Source organism: Phaenicophaeus curvirostris, chromosome 8, assembly GCF_032191515.1.
Source record: "Phaenicophaeus curvirostris isolate KB17595 chromosome 8, BPBGC_Pcur_1.0, whole genome shotgun sequence".
NCBI classification, from domain to species: domain Eukaryota; kingdom Metazoa; phylum Chordata; class Aves; order Cuculiformes; family Cuculidae; genus Phaenicophaeus; species Phaenicophaeus curvirostris.
In genome coordinates, this window is record NC_091399.1 from 39,725,778 (window position 1) to 39,743,692 (window position 17,915).

At 37.5% G+C, this 17,915-nt stretch overlaps 1 pseudogene; it reads right to left on the reverse strand.

The window, feature by feature from the left end:
• The window catches only part of LOC138723114 (serine/threonine-protein kinase TNNI3K-like), a 76,910-nt pseudogene that overhangs the window by 37,537 nt on the left and 21,458 nt on the right, over window positions 1-17,915 (reverse strand).

Here is a 17,915-nt window from a genome sequence, read left to right on the forward strand (position 1 = left end):
AGCTACTGCCACATTTACAATCTTTTATAGCTTTAGAAAATTTGGAAAGAACCAAGCTTAGGGACAAAGACAAAATACTTCCTATTTAAATGTTTGCTAGTGGAAGACGTACTATATCCAAGATGCAGTACCAGAATATAGATGATGACTATGTAGGTGAAATGTTATTTAGCAGGAAAACTGTCTATATAATCTATTGAAAATTGATTTACTGATTTAAAGAAGCTATTGCAATTGATTTATTTTTCAGAAAAGGACACACCAGAGGAAGCAGAAAAATACCAGTTGCATAGAACAAATAAAGAGCAAGGCTTTTCGAAATTTGCATCACAAACACAGATTTTCAAACAAGCTGGGCATGTGGGGAAAGAGCCACAAAATGCTTTAGCTAGGTCAAAAGCTTTCAGTAACTCTGAAGATCAAAGTTTACAAACAGCAGTCCCTATGCCGTCATGGCACTCGGCTTTTGAAGGGCTGAGTAAATTACAGCATGAAAGTGTATGAATGTGGACACAATAATGCTTACATGCTGTTTATCAAAGTGCTGGCTTATCCAGGTAAATTCAGGACAGTGAAGAGTATATAAAAAAGTATATAAAAAAGCTGGCAATGGCTTTTGAGGAAGCAAAAAATGGATGTAATGCTAATGGTCTCAACAAAAAAGCATTACTTGCCTGTATTAGAGCTGTAGATATGAGGAAGAACCATCAAGTGAGGAACACAAATTTCACCAGAGACCAGTTTTTAGGACAGAAAAAAATTAAGCTCTTAGAATCAGGACTCCTACAAATCACTGTCTTAAAGATTTCTACCTTCACCTGAACCCAAACCTTGGGATGATAAATTTCATCATAAGGGTGCAGAGGGTTTATACAATGTATGATTCTAAACTAAAAGAGCCATGAGACTATTAGTTTATATTTGATATAATTTTAGCTCTTGTATATACTATTAGTTTATATTTGATATAATTTTAGCGCTTGTATATACTTTTCATTCAACTATTTAAGTGATTTGAATACAATATTGTTCTGAGACCACCACCAGATGTCAAATGAAAATTTAAATCAAATGGAAAGATAAACTAGAGGGATTCTTGAAGGCTGTATCCTGGGTTGAATATAGACACGTGAATCATAAATACCTGCAGACATTTCTGTGGTCTTGATTCAAATTTGACCCTTTCAAATTGTCACCATTTCTTAATGTGAATAAAATGTAGTGACCCCTAGCTTCAACTTCAATCTACTTAAGGATTGTATAGAAGTTAAATAAACCCAACTTGATGATACACATAGCCAAGCCCTGGGTTAAGAGTTTTTATGGAGAAGCTGAAAAAATCAATAACCAGACCCTTTCTTGGCATGGGATGCCTAAATATTTCTGACAAAACAGTGCCAAAATGCCCATCTTGGTGCTGAGTTCATGGATATATCCGAAAGCAGGAGAAAGTCTCCGGAAGGGTATTGTCAATCTGGTACCATCAGTGAACACTACAGTTAATGATTTTTCTTTTCTAAACTGAAAAATACAACCCTCAGAAATAAAGCTTGGAAGGTATGACTCAAAAATGCTATTACTGCCTCAATGGCACTTTGAAATTTGAAAACTACAGATGAGAAAGGAACTCTTAAGCCTCTGTTTGGAGAAATACAGCAAGATAAATCTGATCCGAGCTGAACTGACAGAAGGTTAATAATGAGTTCAGCAGAATCAGAAATTAATTATCTTCTATAAGGCCCCACACAGTTTGAAATTGTGAGACCAAGCATCATTCTCTTCAAGATACCATGGAATGAAAAAAAAGAGAAAAGAATCAGAAGTGTGTAATCATCCTGGCTTTTACAAAGGCAAGGAGTTCTGCAGGCCTGCCAGTTGCAAGGGCTTCTCCTGCTCAGGGCAGGAGACAGGCAAAGCACATTCAGTGAATGTCCCTTACCCAGAGAATAGGGTCATGAAAAGCTCCCTCTACCTTTAACATGCTGTGGCTCTAATGAAAGGCGACTGCTATTTTAAAATTTCATAAGGGACTTTATAACAAAGAGAAGTTGCAGACACCATCCCCGTTACCACCAGGCTTCCATCCTGCCTTTCATCTTCCTCACTAAGCCACCTCTCAGAAACTTTTACAGATATTTAGAGCGATCAAATGAAGGTTAGCCACTCAAAGGCTCATTCCAGCCATGTTCAGCTGTTATGGCTTAAATTAAATTGATACTAAAATGGTCTCATTTTTATTAAAGTGCTATAATCATTGTGGCTACAATCCCTCACCATGGTATAAGTAGTAATAAGCTGATACATGTCACCATGGCTAATAGCTGTTAGAACTTCATTTTCCAGAACTGGAAAGCAAAATAAAACTCCCAATTATCCTCAAAATGGAAGGATAACCCCTTTTCCACGGTAGAGACACGAAAGATTAATTTTCTTCTCTGTTCTGTCAATTCATATTGCAGATTTATTTAATGCATTTTGTGCATTGCAATAGATTTCAGAAATCACAAAGAGGGTTACAAGCTATGTGAAAATTTAAGGTAAAAAATTTAAGGCTCCTGTGAAGCCACTGGCAAAATTTAACACCAGAGGGTCAGACTTTCACTCTTGCTCTTCCTCTTCAGCTGCTGTAAAGATTTTAATCCAGTAATTGTGCCAGTGGGCTGACTGGTATTCATGCTGAAAACACAGCTCCTGCTTTCACTAAAAATTCTCAGAAGTTAAGCTGCTTTCAGCACTGCACATCAACGACACTGATGTCTTACAGTAAATTATCTTTTGACCCTCACAAATACGATCCTGTAAAAGCTGTGTGAAGCAATGATATGCTTTTTGGCTCTGTAGTGAGGTACTAAGATACTATTTTGGCTTTTCTTTTGTGGAAAACATTATTTAAATCCTTCAGTGCAGAACTAGATATTTTTTAACAGTTGGTGGTGAAAAGGCACAAAGCTGAACCTAAAGGTCTGGATCTTGTCTTAAAACAGTTACACACTGCAGCATTCAGACATGGGATTTTTGGCTTGAGTCATGACTGAGGCAAGAACTACAGCCTTAACAGAAAGCATCTTCCTCTGAGCTCCACAGTTTGGTGACCTGAAAGGAACCTGTGAAAGGATGCAGGTATATGAAGGAGACTCAGCGAGAAAGTGGAGGACATGTAAAGTCAGAGCCAGTAGACTGAGGAGAAGGGAACCCTAACTGTAAGGAGGAGAAAAGGTGATGGACATGGACATGCAATGGAGAAAAGAGTCAAGTACAGTCATGAAAAAAAAAGGTAGTAAGAAGACATTCTTCCAGATTGTCGTTAGTGTAGATAGAGATCCATGTTGCTTTATGCACAGCTAATCGTAGTGAATAAATCTTAAAAAACTCGACACTCACTAATAAGGTCTGGCCTAAACCACCTTTTTTTTTTCCTGTAACATTTATTAAAGACTCCAGGACTGGTGGAGCCATATCACTGTTACCAATAGCTTTTTTTATTTTATTTTTTTTGAGAAAGAAAGGTTAATATAAAACAGCTCTGCCTAGTTCCAAACAATTTAATCTACTGAAACTTTGTAATATCGTGAGTTTCTATTTATTTTTAATCCAGACTTTGTCATACAAGATGGGCTAAGATCCCTTTGCCAAAAGAGTAAAAGCATCTCTATAGAAATTGTTAGCAGTCCTGATCTGGGCCAAAACTGCAGAACTGCATCCATGTCAGTGCTCAGCACTTACAAGGGAAGCCATGTAGAAGAGAAGAGATGACAGTCAAAGGCAGAAAGTGGCCTGTCCAAAGCAGCGCACAGCTCTGCTGTGTAAGAGGAGAGTCAACTATCCACAGTCTGAATAGTGCACCTTCTGCTTTGAAGAGTTGACAGAACCAAGAACCATCTTTTGTCTCTAGCCAAAGGAGGAATTTTCATCTCAAATCTCACAATCCCATACAGTGAGGTATTTCAGTACTGTAATATGCACACCCCGAGACTATTTTCACACCTAGAAAAGCAAGAACAGATTTCCTCTGCATACACTGAGGACTCAGCACTTCCCCTCAAGTATCATCAAACAAACCCAATGACTGCACTGCCCTGCACTAGATTTTAGCTCTTAGAGGCGATCCAATCATAGAATCATAGAATCATAGAATCACCAGTTTGGAAAAGACCCACTGGATCATCAAGTCCAACCTTTCCTATCAACCACTAAACCATGCCCCTCAGCGCCTCATCCACCCGTCCCTTAAACACCTCCAGGGAAGGTGACTCAACCACCTCCCTGGGCAGCCTGTTCCAGTGACCAATGACCCTTTCCATGAAAATTTTTTTCCTAATGTTCAGCCTAAATCAGAAATGCTTTTACTGGAAACAAATGGGCCAAACAAACCAAGAAACTGGTTATGGGGAATATTTAATCTAAAAAAGATAAACCAAACAAATAAAAGGAAAATAAGTCATGAGAGCTAAAAAAAGGTGTCATCTGAAAGCACAGCACTGTGCTGAAAATAAACCGAGAATTCTCAAATGGAAAATTAAAAAAACCTAAAACGGTTAAACAAGTATTTGTATCCATCCTTCCAGAACAGTAGAAGAAAGTATTCCACTGTGTGGGAAATCCAGTCAGCAAGGACAGAAACCAATGAATTAAGTGTTCAGCATTTCATAATTTCAGTTATAGAAAAATTAGAGTCTTCATGACAAGATGTCAGGACTTAGCATGCTCTGCACTGAGGGAGACAGAACCTGGAGAGGCCTTGGCTGACCTTGTCAAAAGCTGACTTAATTCCCAACGTATCCCTAAAAACTATAAAACAACAGCGTAAGGTGCAAGTCACACACCAGGGAATTTGAGACCAGACACCGTGGAAAGAGCGCTTGGAGCTCGTAAGGGGATAAAAAGGTGCCACATCTGCGTAGCAAAGCACCACCTGCTCGGGAACGGTGATGTGCCCACACACTGATCTCTGGGGATCCCAGTGGCTGCTGCTGCAGGGCTGGGAGGTGCAGCAGAGTGGAGAGTAGGGAGTTTCTGGAGTGCTGGCTGCCTGCCATGGCTCTGCAGGCCCAAGCTAGAGCTGAGCCATCCTCATCTGCTTGACCTTGCTGCAGAGAGCTCTACTGCTGCTCCAGGGGAGGATTCCCACACGACCGGTGTTGAGCTGGCAGCTTGTGCTGCAGCAGGTATCCCCCACAAATGCAGTCAGGAATACACACCTTGTGTTTTCCCTGCCAAGATTGCCCTGAACCTCAAATTCTTCTCAAATTTCTTAGAACTGGTTACTGCAGAGCTTTGCAGTCAAATTGCTTGATAATGAATTGTAATTAGTTTGGAATGTATCAAGAGAGAGTTGAACTGCACTTAAGAGTTTGACTGTCCTAATGTCTCCTGCTACTTAGTGGAACTGTCTGAGTAAGTGGTTTTAATGGACTGTATAATTTTGCATCGAGTCTGACTATTTTATAGAGCTTAACATTATTGAATTAAAAGTGGGCAACATCATTTCTTGTCAATAAAATCTTATTTGCTCATATGAAGACAAAACATTCAATTTTTCTTTTATTTTGAGATTTATTTGGTAAGTAGCATTATGTTTTAAAACCTTGGAATCTGAATTAGAATTAAAACAAAAAAAAACTAGGAAGAACAGAAAACATAATTTAAAATGTCAAAATGAAGCATTTCAACATAATTTAAAATGTCCAAATGAAGCATTTCAATAGTCTCTGAAATGTGGCTTCAGCCTTTTTTAGGCTAAAAGAATTTTGAAAAGTGATGTACTTCTTGAAAGTATTTAGCCAATCCAAAGTGCATTTAAAATACTCTTTGACGCAATGTATTTTAGGTAGCTCTGCTACAGTAAAATTGCAGAATGTGGCTTATCTTAATATACTTAGATTAACCCTCCATATAGTCAATATACATGGATGCATATGTCATGTCAGCAATATTCTGCTAAACATCATACATTTATCACATCTATCCAGAATTACCATATTTGCACATTGAAATGAAGTAATTGGATGAGTAATTGGCAGCAGTTAGCAGTCATTTTTATGTGTTTGTAGTAGTTTTAATACGAGCAGGTGGATGCACTTGTACTTTGGAGTAGATGAATAAAGCAAAGTGATCTGAAACTGGCAGTCTGAGTATAAAGCAATATTTGTGCCAATATTGCTAACCCAGGGTACTTAAATACGAGAAGACTGGTTTGAAGTGATATGGTTTGTAGACTGCATCTTTCAGACTAAAATGAAGAAATATACAGCTTCTTTTGCACTAGTGATTGGAATTTCTTCTTTATTTGAAAGGATATTTTTTCCTCTGTAACCACCAGTAGAGTTATTAGTTCCCTTAAAAACAACTTTAAGAGCAGGTACTCATTTTTGAAAGTACCCTTTTGAACCCTAAATTCTTGGGTACTGAGAGCGAATTTGAGACATAGTCTCACAAGCAGTTTACTTCTTTGCCTAGCAAAGGGAAAAACCCAGCTCCTTTTCCCAAATGAATGAGTATCTTTCACAAGGAATCTTTCATTGCAGTTATCAGTGTCACTAGGAAATGAAAACTTACAGCAAGACTCAGGAAAATGTTATTTATTTTATCACCACAACTCTATACGTCTGGTCACTTGAGATATAAACAAAATGAAATGTCTTTAGACAAGTGCAGTTCAGTGCATGTGACTCATAGCGGTTTGTATAAAAACCGAGGTTTTTTTCAATCCTGTTTCATTTCCTGAGGGAAGTCTGGATCACCAGCTCACGTAGACTTTTTCCTACTTCTTTGCCTGTGGCATTTACAGTTGAAACCTGAGCTGGGATTTATGTCCTGTACCTCACTGGCTGTCAACATTAGGCACTTAGTCTAAACTAGATGGCTGCTCCCCTGCCTGCAACAAGGACAAGCTCAGCCAAGGTTCCTCCCTTTTCAAGACAAGAACCTAGAATGAACAGGAGGGATTGCTGTCTGGAAGTCTTTTGCACATCAGACTTACGGGGGCTAAGGACTAGTTTAAATCAAGCGCTTAATTCTTAGAGTAGTAAAAGTAGGTGAAATGTATTAATCAATGTTTTGGATTAAAAAAATATACTGGGGAAATATACTGCATCACATCAGTTGTAAAAAGGCTAGCAGACAGGAATAATATACGCAAATAGGGTAGAAATATTTTGTATATTTTCGATGTCTGTCAATGAAATCATCATAAGCATGAAGCTGACTACCATCTGTCAAGTTATTCAACTAAAATGGATTAAAGGCTCCAATGAATGTGAAAGCATAGTGTCCCAGTTCCCCAGTCCAACTAATGCAAGTAGATCTTCCTCCAAGCTTCACCAGTGTTAATGAGATCCCAGCAGTTACAAGGGTCTGCAAACACAGACGAAACTGGAGACCATGGCTGTTGATTTGAGGGTTAATATTCCCTGAATTTTTAGGGTAGAGGAAGGAACTTACCTGTTCAAATCACGATATATGATTGGTTGTGTGAGATTGTGGAGGTATTCCATGCCTTTGGCAACATCTACAGCAATGATTAACTTAGACTGCAGATCAAGATTTCTATATTTTGAAAAAAATATAGTATTACTCAGTGTTGATAAACAGACAAGAATGATCTGTACATTATTTTTATCTGTAAAACACAGAACCTTTGAAATAGTTTTAAGTACAAAATAATGTTATGTAATCTATGTAATGTAAATGTATATAATGTAAAATAATGACTAAATAACAATTTTGTGATTACTTATTAATTGCCCTTATACACCAAACAATTTGAATCAAAGCTAACATTTTCTAGTGTGTTACTTTTTCTGCTGTTTTATACTGAAATGAATAACATATCTACCAGCATAAGTTTACTGATCTTCTGAATTCTGTACCACAATCCCAAGCGCAGAATGAGTGGACTACCTCTTCTGTTCATGAAGCAGTGAGAAGAGCGATCCTCCAGAAATATACTGAGTGACAATAGCAAACTGACTTGGGTCATCTAAGCAAGCTCCCACAAACCGGATGACACAGGGATGATTCAGTCGGCAGAGAATGGAAACTTCACGGCAGAACATGTCCACATCAGATTTGGAGCAGTAGGTATTGGCTCGATAGCTTAGAATTTATGTGAAAGAAAAAAATAAGGTAAAAAATAGAATAAAATACAAGTTTTTTTTAATTCTTCAAACTAGGTTGTTAACCAAAGAAAAGTCTGATAAACTTACCGTTTGATTGCGACAATTTTATTTCTGCATCGTCCCTTATATACTTTTCCAAAAGACCCTAAAATGGTTTAAAATAAATAAGGACAAAGATATTTATCATGAACATCAGATATTTTAAATGGACGCATTCTTATTTCTGGTACCTGAGCCAATACTCTCATGGAACTCTATTTCAGAGAACTGAAGATGAAAATGTGATGGCAAACCAGCGCGGAGGAGGAGAACATCTGCCTTTTCTGCAAAAGAAAACACCTAGTCTATTTGTAAAATGCAGGGCCATGGGGAAGGACAGGATAAAGCATTTAACTTCACAAAATTGTTGCACAATAAAAGCTGATTTTCCTCTGTAAATTGGTTGACTGATAATCCTATCCCCTCTCCTTTCAGTAACAGCAGTAAACCCCAGTGAAAGAAAAATACTTGAAACGACACTGTTGCCTCGGGCTTTCTTGGCTTTAAAATCTTATCAATGATGAGCACTGTCCCATAATCATACCCTGCCTGTATCATGTCATGGTTGCATAAAACTCTTTATATGGAGAATTAGTTCCTTTTTTCTGTATAGCCAGTGCTCACTGCTGATGCTGAGGATGTTGTTACAGATCTGACTGACTCTTTAGTGACAGGTGGAATCTAAAATTTGCAACTTAATTTAGTTGGCAAACTTCTCTACCTTGTTGATCTTTAGAATATTTCAAAATATAGAATAGAATATTTCAGTGTCTTTCTATAAAGGATGTAAGGTTTTGATTATATCCAGACGATATATTTGAAGGGGCAAATTGAAAGCACGTCAAAAATTGAAGTATTTTGAAGTACAAATACTCATCTGAATGTTTTATCTATATGTGTTTCCGTTTAACATAAATTATTTTCAGACAGGATTTTTCTTGTAAAGATAATCCAGACATTTTACAGTGGATTTCAATACAATATGTGTTTGCATTCATGGATATGTGTGTATTCCGTTAGTACTAATTCACAATCATATCCTTTTCTCTAGGAAATTAAAGTAAATATATTTTTAAAAGAAATGTAAATCAGAAAAATACAGGACCTATTATGATGCTGAACAACACAGCTGGTATCCTAAAATTATCCTAGGGAAGTATAGCTGCTGCTTCTGCACATCATTAAATTCCTGCACAATGAAAATTCCAGGAATAAAGAATCTTGTGCGGTATATTGAGTCTGGCAAACACATAAAAGAAGTATGAAAGTTCAAGTTTTCCCTTGCCATTGAGAATACCTTTAGTCATGCTTTTAATCTTTCCTAGAGGGGATGGAACTGACACATAGGAACCATCTGAAATAAAAGAACAAAATTAATCTTATGGAATTCAAAGACAGTATAAGCATCTGTACTAACAAATTAATGAGGCAAAGACTGCTTAAAGAATGAAAAATAAAGGGTTGAAAAATGTACATAAGCACACAAACACTATGATCGTGATGTTACATTGCTGTGTTCTTGGTAGTGGTGGGTGTTATGTGTATTCCCACAAAACTCTGTGGAAGGACACTGGGTTTCTCTGGCATTAAAGGCAGCCAATGCAGAATTTTACATCAGCTGGACCCTGCAAAGGAACTCAGGTCAGAGCCACATATTCTGGCAGGTGAGCTGCAAGCACATCACACAGTTTCATTTACTGGCTAGATTTTTCAAAAGACTTCAGCTTTCTCCGCATGACAAAATTTCATCTCTCGTTTCTCTGCTTAAGTGGGAGCTGAGTTCTTTTAACAATCAGAGAATACAAAAGAGTATTTTTTGTAGCAAAAAGGGTAATTAATTCTTCCCAAGGGGGAATTAGATATCTGAAGATATCAAAAATTAGGGAAGGGAGTGAGTATAGAAATACACTGAATGTCAGCAATCAAAGAAACATCAGAGCTGCATAACACAAAGAGAATGACTAAACAAGGTGTTAACGATATAAAAAGGTATCCGTAATGATTACCAAGGATTGATCTCCATCTCAGAGCTTTTAGCTTTTATTTCTAGTGAGTAATACAAAGTGAAAACCCTATTTTAAGATCAAGGAAGACTTTTGACATAAATAGAGTGTACCTGGAACATGAAGATTCTCATGACACTAATTTTCTTTCTGCCAGGCAGAATTGATCCAAAGCTCCCTGACATCCATGGAACATTCCCAGAGACTTCAGCCATCTTTGGGTCAGACCCTTGAGTTAGAGAATAAAGTGATTTCTCAGACCATACCTCCTCCAGGCTGTGAGTATTCATTACAGGGTGATTCATCTTGAGGTCTCTTATAATGCTTCAGAAGGGTAACAATGGCATCATGACCTAAAAAAGAAAGGGGAAATAAAAGGATTTCAGGTAAACACAATAGCCTTTTTTATTTTAAATTGATTTATACAAAATAAGTGTATTTTTAAAAAATGTGCAATCTGCCTATAAAACGTGTAAACAAAGATATAGCTGTGCTAATCTGAAACATACTTGGATTCTTACCTACAGAAATATAGGGCAATACCTGTTAATAAAATCAAGCATGTTATTTTCACAAGCCCACCTAATACTAAAGTGTGACATATGGCAACAGAAAAAAACCCTGCTACAGAACTCCTGAAGCTGAATTTGACTATAGTCTTCAATAGGCCTAACGAGGAACTGAAGTATTTCAGTTCTGGTGTCCTAAACTGAACAAAATCTGTACACTATCCTAATGCAGAGAGTCGCTACACTCTTTGTGCTCCTTTGCAAGGAAGCAGAAAAGAGAGGCATATGCACAACATGCTCACACGCTCAGATGTTTGATGCACGAGGTTCTGCTTGGCAACATTCAAAGCTCTTTTCTAAACCTTTCAAAGATGTGTTTTCACTCAGTAATTTCAAAAAGTGTTTTGAAAATATCAGGTCTTTGAAAGGCCTTTGAAATTGATACTTTTACTCCATTTCAGTCACTCTCATAATAATTGGTACTTTAATGCCTCTGGAAGAGGCAAGAGTGTCCTAGAAGTCATGGAGTCAAAATAGGACAGAAAATAGACGCATTGCTGTACATGTAGGACAGTATCATAGGAACCAGGACAAATGCCTTGCTTTGATGCATATTTGCAAGAATTTAAGATTACTAACTCTGATTCATTGCTCCTCATAATGCTACCGGAGAAAGGCAGAGAGTTCTCTGGACAGGCTGTATGTTTTCTATTTTAGCAGCACATAAATACTCCTGTCCTTGAGTTTGTGTCAAATTAAACTGATGTTTAACAGAGTATCGAGAAGATAAATGGAAAGGCTGTCCTCTATAACCCTGTGCGCCATGAAATGGAAAGCAGATGGTGAGAGCTCCAGTGTAGAGGGACTGAGGGTTTTTTTGTACTGTTCTCTCCTTCCAGTACTGTTATTATGGATTTGGTAATGGAAATTACAATATTGAAATACCTTTCTCATAAGCCCACATCAAACAGGTCTGCTCATCCTTTTCGCCACTGGACCTGCTGGGATCACAAGCTACGAGATTCATATCAGCTCCATTATCCAGTAAAAACTGTACAAGTCGAATATGACCATGGTAGCAAGCACAGTGCAATCCTAGAACATCAGGAAAGCATTGTAAGCAGAACGCTCAGAACATTGTAATTGGACTTGCAGCAACAACTATAAACCACAAATTGATTTCCTCAATAAAAGAATATATTATTGAAAAAAATACCTGAGGCAATGGGTGAAAATAAAATATTAAGGTTGCAAGAATCAATCTACCGCCTGCTACACATGTCAGAATTTACTGTACCACCTGCAAATCATATTTAACAACTTCGTACACAAGGAAAAGCAAGTAGAAACAAAGAAGACTCTTTTTCATTGTCTGTAGTAGAGACATCGAGGTGTGCAGCCCTTCAGACACTGTATCCCATACGCCCAGTCTCTAGAAGAGTAATACTTGGGCCCAGTTCTCAAAATTGCTTAGAAACCTAACTATGGGATGATCAGTTTACATGAGGTTTGCTTACTCATACACAAGCTAAGGTCCCTGACACATCCTCATTAAACTCTTGTCACTTCTATGCCTGCCTCCAAATCTATATCAAAAAAGTTAAGAGTTGTGCAAAAAGCAATTGGATGCTAAACATCTAATTGTCATGGGAAGTACCCTGGAAATCCTGATAGTGTATATGGCTTCGAAATATTTTGGTGCTGATAAGGATGACAATGTTACCTGTATGTCCATCTCTTCCCTGGTGATTAATGCTTACAACGTTCTGGTCAAGAAGAAATTTTACAAGTTCTATGTTCTTTCCCTAAGTGCAAGCACTGCAAAAAGAAAGAGAAAAGTGAATGCTATAGTCCGTTAAAGGACAAACAATTTTGGTAGCCAAAAGTTTAAAAATAATTACATGGAGATAAGAATGTAGTAACAGAAAAAAAGAGCTTTAGACATGTGTGATCACATGAACAATCCACCAAAGTATGTTCATTTCTGTCATTTCAGAAACATTCTAACTATAGAATCATAGTATAGTTTGGATTGGAAGGGATCTTAAAGATCATCCAGTTCCCACCCCCCTGCCATGGGCAGGGACACGTCCCACTAGATCAGGCTGGCCAAAGCCCCATCCGACCTGGCCTAGTTATTCTTGTATGAATTAATTTTGCATAGCTATGTAAAATTAATAAAATCTGTTTTGCAAAGTGCCTTTTAAATAACACTTTACAGAGTTACAGCACCATGAACAAACGTCATTCTGTCACCTCATTTCTAATTTAGAATATCCAGACTCCAGCAGGTTTCTAGGTGGGACAGACTCTAAAGTCAGCTTTCAAACTGGACAGTAAGAGTAGTCATTATTCATATAGATGCTGATAAACCTGATGCCTTTCCTACCTTTCTCTCTCTTGCTTGCTTTTTCTCTCTCCATTATTAGGTTCTATCTTTTACTTCATGTCCTGTCCTGTATCTCAAGATAAAAATCGAACATCCAGGCTAAGCTCATTGCTTGCTTTGTTCCTCACCTGGCTGTTGGTGAGACGTCTGTTAGTTTGGGTGTTGTGTTGCATGCATGTGTAAGCAGAATTCTATTGATAATGGCATTGTTAACAACATCGGCTTCCCAGTCAGGCCCAAACCCTGTAAAACAGATCACAGAATCACAGAATCACAGAATAACCAGGTTGGAAGAGACCCACCGGATCATCGAGTCCAACCGTTCCCATCAAACACTAAACCATATCCCTCAGCACCTCATCCACCCGTGCCTTAAACACCTCCAGGGAAGGTGACTCAACCACCTCCCTGGGCAGCCTGTTCCAGTGCTCAATGACCCTTTCTGTAAAGAATTTTTTCCTAACGTCTAGCCTAAACCTCCCCTGGCGGAGCTTGAGGCCATTCCCTCTTGTCCTGTCCCCTGTCACTTGGAAGAAGAGGCCAGCACCCTCCTCTCTACAACGTCCTTTCAGGTAGTTGTAGAGAGCAATGAGGTCACCCCTCAGCCTCCTCTTCTCCAGACTAAACAACCCCAGCTCTCTCAGCCGCTCCTCATAAGGCCTGTTCTCCAGATCTTCTCTACAGGACTCACAGGTGCAAAGGTGTGTCTCCGTAGATATTCACCACATGGGGCTGGACTTCAAAGCTGCTCTGGAGTAAGAACTTCACAATTTCATGGTGTCCAAATCGACAGCAGAAGTGCAGAGGAACGTGATCTTCATTGTCTTGGGCATTCACTGCCATTTGACCCAGAAAGAGACAATAGAAAGAATTTTATACTTAATACAGCTTGGTTTGGATATTCAGTAATGCTTTATGCTGTGCAGACATGTTATGAAATCTTCTGCTAAAATATTTATGGTCCTGTTTCTTTAAAATTGAAACTCCCGTGGGCTTTCATACATCAAAACTACATTATTCGGTGTCATCTATAGTGCAATGTCAAGACAATTTTTGGACTTAGGGTATAATTGCTTTCTTCCAGTAGCAGATGAATTGAATGATTTGATGTAGTTTTCCATGAATGAACCACAAGTTATAAACAACCCTTAGAAGGAACAATTTCTGTCAGTATACCACAATTTGAAGGAAAATTATGTTATGTAGTCACTCTATGTAAGAAAGAGATCCACTCAGTTGTTCCAAATGCATGGAACAGTAGTTGTTAATTAGAAATACTAAGACAAAACATGTTTCACTGTTGATTTTTGGAAAGGAAAATCCAGTTGGTTTTAAGGTTTATGTTATCATATTGAGTAGCAGTATTAAGGACCAGATCTTAGAGACAGTATAAAGGAAATTAATAGACTACTAAGGAATAATCTGTCCATTAGAGGTACTCAAACTTGTACTCCAAAGGTCTTAAGCAAAACTTTGACAAACATCTCTCAGGAACAATTCTTCCCTGTAGCTGGGGACAGAAGGTAAACCATACACATTCTGAGGTTTAAATCCCTGTTTTAAAGCCTTACTAAAGTAATGCTGAATGCTGACAGAAATGGCCAATCCTTTGAAATGAGATGAACCTGTAACTTCACTGATGTTCAGAGACAGTTCCAAAGATGAAATTTATTTCAGGCCCTCAGAAAAGAATTCCTGTAACATGTATTAAGTTTATGGCCTGCAACTTCCCTCTTAACCTTCCTAGCAGCCCTGTATTAAAAGGAGTAAAGAAAGGTAAACTGTTTTATTTCTCTATTTTAAAATCATTCTTCAATTTATAGATTCATGTGACATATTATCTTTTATTTTTATTATGACATGGTACCAGAAATTGATTTATTATGAAGTTCAATAACTAAGAGGGAAATAAATGTCAAAGTTTTATTATAATAAATGTCTGCTTTTTAGAATATGTACCCACTGAAGGGCCTGAAGGACACTAGGGGTATCAGGGCCATGAGCTTCTGCAACAATAAGGTGTAAGGTGGAGCAAGGAAAGAAACTTCTGCTTTGTTTATGCAGTTGGAAATGATGTCAAATACTTGAAAATGATTTTCTTTGCTTCTGGAAGGATGTATAACCGCAACACAGGATGATGTTTTTTATTTTAATTGATAGCTTTTTGTTTTCTAAATGGAGCACGACAGCTAAGATGGGATATTGTCTTAAAAAGGAGAAGTTCAGAGTCAAAACAAGACAAAATCAGTCAAATACAATTCAGAAGAGAGTTGTCACAAAACAGTACCTCATATTGATTCAGGAATTATTAAAGACAAATACAGGAGAGATCTTCAAACAGTGGTCTTAAAATATTTTACAGCAAATTGAGTAAATAGCACAACTGTCATGGCAATCAGAGACTAAAAATTCAGGTTGCCTAGTCAGTAAACAGTCAGATCAGGCAAATGGTAAGTTCTTGTTTGGAACCAAATGGAGTACAGTAGAAATAACTCTTAGGACTAAGACTTTACTTAGGTAAAAACTAACAGGTGAAATCATTTTGGTAAGTAAAAGGATGAAAAAAGACAGTGTAAGTCTGTTTAAAAAAAAAAAAAAAAGAAATTTCCCAAGTCCCTGTGAATGATAACTGTTTAATACTAGATGAAGCATGACTGAATGTGTTGTGATATTTAAAGTCAAATTCTGGTTTTAATTTTAAAATTTATTGGATTTGGCAGCCATTACACTGATTTTCAAAGTTACTTTCAAAGTCATTTGTAACTCTAGGCAGGCCAGTAGTCCTGAAAGCAGACAAATTTTATTAAAAGACCATCAGAATTATAATGACAAAGAATATATTGTGTGGTCCCTGAAAGAAATCTCCAGGACCCCTGTTTTGAAGAATAATAAAAAATATCCCTTAGCTTATGGGATGCCAAGGAAATGCTTGCTTTCTGGCCACCCACTAGTTCTACAGGTTTGTAGATATTTTGTTTCTTAGTCACCACATCAGGCTATAAAACAGTTTTTGAAACATGTTTTTTTTTCTTTTGTTTTGAAAGGAACAGTTTTTGAAGTCATGCAAACATCTGCATTAGAAGTCTGGTTTCTATATTCAAGCATTTGAGAATCAACTGTTTCCAGGCCCTCCCTGATTTCAGAGAAATGGAACATAAGGAAGAGTGGAACATATTGATAATTTTGAGGTACTTTTAATGTTGTTTTTTTTTAAATCCCACTCTCGATTTCCACATTCGTTTTTCTGCTGGGGTGTTGGGACACCAGCAGAAGTGTGGCCATCCAGGCCAGCTGATAATACAACAGGAAAAAAAATACAGCTCTTTATTTTCTATAGTAAAGTTTATCTTCCTTCATGTAAGTGGAAGATAAGATAACATTTATGATGGCAAGATGTGGCCACAAGTGTGTGTGCACATCTGTGATGCAAGTGTCAGAACAATGTAAAAGTAAGACTGGAGTGTGTTATGTTCTGTGCCTTCTACACTGCTGAAACAGCATAAGGAAAGGGAATGAAAGAGCAAGCGCAAGAATTCAGTAGTACTACTGGCTGCATGCCAATATTAATTACAATAGAAAATATGTTAAATTGTGGCATATGTGAAATATACAGCATTGAACTGTAACATTATAGTCTTACAGTGTCAGATCACCTGTAAAAAGAATGCACAGATTCTGAATTCTCATAGAATACCAAAAGCATGCTAACAGGCTTTTCTATCTCTCCAACCACTTATGTCTCTCACGTGCACTTTCTTTTACAGAAGATGTCCCACAATGAAGCTTGTGTAGCATAATGAAGCATGAAGCATTCCATTTTCTGTGGAATTGTGAACCATTTGCAATTTCTCATCTGAATTATTTTAAATTACCTGCTGTATAATTTTGACTTAAAGTCCTTCATCTGTACCTCATTCACTAGGAGTTCAGTGTGCATTGAAGTAATTTTGATCTGAGATAGATACCACAGGGCTCTGTGTTCTGGATAGGAGTGTCTCAGTAGTGAGTTACTTCTGTACATTAATCTTTATTTTGTTTTCTGCTATTTTTCACCCCTAACTTATTAATGGGAATGGAATACAAGTGAGATGACAAACCAGGCATACCAAGAAGAGAACTCTACAACTGCTCTTTTATGTTTTAGTTGCTCAAAGATGATACACAAACATATAGAGTATGTGTTAGGAAGCTAAATTCAAGATTCAAGGCCTGACTCTGTTTATAAAATACAGTGTTAAAGTTGATTATTTAAAATATATTTTCTTACTATCAGCTTTGCTCCCCTCTTCCATCAAGAGCTTTGTAATGTTGAGAAAGCCTTTGGCAGAAGCCAAATGGAGAGGCCTGTCTCCCACTTCACCACTTGCATTCACATCAGCCCCGAACTTCAGTAAGAGGTGGGTTACCTGAATATTTCATCAAAGGTAATTACATTATCACACGAAAAAATCAGATAAAGTAATGCATTGGCCAATAATATATGTGGGCATCTCTTTAAAATTCAAACACGGAGAGGAGATGCAGTAGAAAAATAATTTCTAAGTTACATATCTATGAAAATATTAAAATTCTCAAAAGCAAGTGCTCGTTCATTCTCTAAAATGTTGTATCTGGTCAAGAGGCTAGACACAAGACACATGTATTTGTTTAACTGCCCAGTCTGCATAATAAAGTAAATACCTTCAAAACCCACAAATGCCTGAGACTTAACCTCCTTTCTGAACAGTCCCTTATCACAAGGGCACCATACACACTTTCAGCACAGTTTCACAAGACTGTGACTATTTGTTCAGAAGTGGCTTATGGAAAAAAAAGGAAACTAATCTCTCAGCCTAACAGGCAGGGAGTTTCTTAATGT